The sequence below is a fragment of the Mastomys coucha genome, unplaced genomic scaffold (assembly GCF_008632895.1).
Source record: "Mastomys coucha isolate ucsf_1 unplaced genomic scaffold, UCSF_Mcou_1 pScaffold22, whole genome shotgun sequence".
Taxonomy (NCBI): Eukaryota; Metazoa; Chordata; class Mammalia; order Rodentia; family Muridae; genus Mastomys; species Mastomys coucha.
In genome coordinates, this window is record NW_022196905.1 from 38,236,236 (window position 1) to 38,240,442 (window position 4,207).

The window sequence follows — 4,207 nt, forward strand, 5'->3', positions numbered from 1 at the left end:
CCCCCAACCCCCAACAACATCTCAACTCTAGGCATCACCATTCCCTGGATTGAAGTGCTGGGATGAATAAAAATGGGAAAATAAGCAGAACCATGAGCAAGCACTGCTTTCTGTTTCTCTGCTGATGTAATATGAACAGCTACCTCACATGCCTGGTACCATGCATTTGCTACCATGATACACAGTACTCCGGAACTATTAGCCACAATAAACCCTCTTCAATGGTTATCTTTGTTAACACAACCTAGAGCCATTTGGGAAGATAGTCTTAATGAGGGGTTGTCCACATTGGGATGGGCTATAGACAAATTTGTGGAGATTTTCTTAAGTTAATTGACCCAGGAAGAGCTATCCCACTGTGGGTGGTACCATCCCCTAGGAAGAAGATCCTGAACTTAGTAAGGCTGTAGAGTTTGAGCTGAGCACAAGCAAGCATGCACACATTTATTTCTCTCTGCTCTTGAAGGGCTGTAATATGCCTAGTTGCTTCAAGTTCCTGCCATTTTGACTTTCTTACAATAATGGACTGTAACCTGGTATTGGAAGCTAAAATAATCCTTTTTTCCCCTAAGGTTTTGTTTACTTGGTTGGTTGGTTTGTTGGTTGGTTAGGGTTATCACAGCAACAGAAATGGACTAGAATACCCTCCTTTCTTTATGTTGCCTTTTGTCAGGTATTTTGTAACAATGAGAAAGTACCTGATACCAGTCTTGCTACTACAGCCAAACAGATTTCTGTTGTTTGTAATTTATTCAGTCTGTGGTTTCCTGTTGTGGCAGCAGAAAAGAGAACTAAGAACAAGGGATAAAATGAGTCTGATATAGAAATTAGGATTCAAGGTACCCTTTGGGGAAAGGAGGGCATTTTGACTTCATTATTTTGAACTCTCTATATATTGTGAGCCTGATTCAATTGTTACTACACATGAAGACTCCATCATGATATTGCATGTCAAGCACTGATGGACTTTGTGGCAAACTTCTTTCTGGAAGGAACTCCTATACCGTTCAGGATCTTTATCCTATTTTCTATGTGGCAGATTTAAATTCTTTCTTCTGGAACTTTTATTGTACCAATATTATTTGCACCAGGACGTAGTCTTTCTCATGTGTATTTTACAATGAAGGCTTAGTATATCAAACTTCCCTTTCTTTGTCTTTCAGATATTTTTCAGTTTAACCTTTTCCCATGCTTAAATCTCATTTGAACATAACTGTATTTATGATGTCAAATTTGCAGCATCAAATTTTAGACATAGAAACTATAAACACACCCTCAGAGCTCCCAGGGTCTCAACCACCAACCAAGGTCTGCACATGGAGGAGTCTGATTGTTCAGGCAGCATGTGTATAGTAGAGGATTGCAAATTCGATCATCAATAGGAGGAGAGGACCTCGGCCCTGTGAAGGTTCTGAGCCCCAGTGTAGGGGAATGCCAGGGCCAGAAAGTGGGAGAGGGCGGGGTAGCAGGCCTGGGGAAGTGGGAGGCAACAGGGGTTTGTTTTTGTTGTTTTTGTTTGTTTCTTTGTTTTTTGGAGGGGAAACTGGGAATGGAGAAATTTACATGTAAATAAAGAAAATATCTAAATAAAAAAAAAAGAAACTATAAACACCTAAACTTTAGACATCAGATCATTTTGACTTTTCATCAAGTCTCTAGCAATAAATTTTTTATTTTATTTTTCGCTGTTCTCAGCTGTATTTACCGTTAAAAAAAAAAGACATAATATTTTCTTCAGATAATTGTTTGTGTTTGAATTTGCCCATGGCAAGAGCTTCTTTTTCCTTCCTTTCCTCCTTCCTTTCTTTTTTCTATTTTGTCTTTGATTGCACTTGTTTATGTGTGAATGCACATGGACGTCAGAGGATAAACACCATGTAGAAGTAGGCTTTCTTCTTGTACCATGTGGGATCTGGGGATGCAGACCAGGTGGTCGGGCTTGGCTGCAACTGCCTTTAGCCTCTGCCATCTTTCTGGCCTATCCTAGGTGATTTCAAGACCACCTTTCCATTTTTAGGAAGACTTGTTAGGTTTGGTTTGGCCCTTCACAATTTCTTGTTAGATTCTCAGATCAAAATTATCTCCCGATGAGCATCAATATGGTGTATGTTCTGTGAGATAACCACCCATCTAGAGAGATGTTTGTAGAAACAAATGTATGGACACAAGAATGGAGACTTGCTAGAAGATCTGTGAAGTAGATCTCTGGGTTTGATGTCATTTTCACCCATGAAACCCAGACAAATGAATGACATCTCAGAATGGGGGAAACGTATGAGAGAAGATTACCCTCCAAACCTAGTAGGACCAATACTATTGTAGCATGAGATAGGCAAGGGGGATGAAAGCGCAGGGAAAGACTAAGAGAAAGGAGAGGAGGGTGGCCTCTTTCATACAAGAGGAAAGGCTACACAGAAACCTACAGGAGGGAATCCAGCCAAGGAAGAGGAAGTAGTCACTAAGGCTGGCTGCTGGGAAGAGGATACTTACAGAAGCGTGCTCTTCAGACTTAGCCACAGCAGTACAACAGCGAGGATGCCCGTGTCCTCGCTAAGAGCCATCTCATGAGTGGAGAAAGATCCATACTGCAGCTGTACACGAGCTGTGTGGGTGGGGAGGTATGCTTGCTTCAAGAAAGGTAGTATACTTATTTATTTCCCATTAATATGGAAGAGACTTGAGCATGGTGAGGTCTTGACGGGTTGAAGGGGAGAGGATGAACTTAGATGAGAGTTGGATTCCCTGACGATCATAGAAAGCACCTCGTCCCCTCTGTATGGTGGGTTTACATTTGTCTATCTGTCTGCATCTCTATGTTTGGGACCCTGTTCCCAATATTATCCAGTAGTCTCATCTAATTATACTTCTACTTTGGTTTTCCCTCCTGCCTCACATCCTTTCTTTTTCTCTCTTCCTTTTTTGCAGACCAAGTATTAAGCAGATACTAGTTGTTTAGCATTTAAAATACTCACTGGGCTGGAGAGTTGGCTTGGTACATTAATATGCTTGCGCAAGCATGAGGATCTGAGTTCAGATCCCTAGCACCCACATTAAAATCTGAAATCTGGGCACACAGTATATGCACACATCTAGCATACATCCATCTCAGTGAAAGGAATCTATTCCTAATCCATAATCCTGTTATCAGTCACACAGCCTATTTATTACCACTGTTCAGAAATCCTCCTGTCCCACAGTACCCTTCATACCAGAAATGCTTTGCTGTGTGTGCGCCATCTAGCTATGAGCTGAGTATATGATTACCACATGTGAGGAGGCCCGTCACTTACTGGGCAGGTAAAACCAAACTCAACCCTCTTCTATGACCTTGCCACTGTCACACTTCTCATTTGTCCCATGGCTGTACAAATCACAGCAAACTGTACGTTGCCTCACACACACTGGACAGTGGTCCACACATACACATTTGTGTTTATGGAGCAATAATCTTCACTGATTATTGGGCATGTCCTAGTAGCAGGCACTTTGATAAGTCAGGGAGCTCACACCATGAAGAAACACAAGCCCAGCCCTCAGAGCTTCCTGTCTAACAGATAACTCAGTCCCCTTTTTCCCCTGTGCTGTGCTGTACTGTGCTGTGTGAAGAGGTAGGCAAAGACCCAGGTTAATCAATGCTGGGAAAGACCCAGCCCATCTAGATTAACCAGTGTTAGTACATTTTTCTTTCTTCCCTCATCCTTGCCCTCCTAACCCTTCTTCCTTTCCCTCTTTTGCCTCTCTTTTCCTTTCCCACTCATCTCCCTCCCTTCCTCCCTCCCTCCCTTCCCCCAACCCTCTCCTCCCTCCCCAGAATCTATTAACAAACCGATGGGTCCAGTCAAACATGAAATGTACCCTTCTTACTGCACACTAACTCTCCTGCCAGATTACACAACCTCTAAGGTTAACTTTGTCCCCAGGGCTGGACAGTTTCCAACACTCTGATGGACCTTAAAGGAAGCTTGTCTGCTTATGTAGCCATCGAGATTGGTTGCTGAGTCTCCAGGACACTGAAGAAAGGGCATTCTCTTTGAATCCCTTTGTATTCTCAGCTAGTGTTTCCTTTCCATCCTGTTCTGACACTGTTTTTGTTCTTGTCATATTGCCTTCAGGACAAAGGGCAGGACAGTTCTGTTGGCTGATCTTGAGTCTAGCATGCTGGCTTGACTCCTGCCAACCTAAGTTTCCGGCATGAAGATTTGACAAA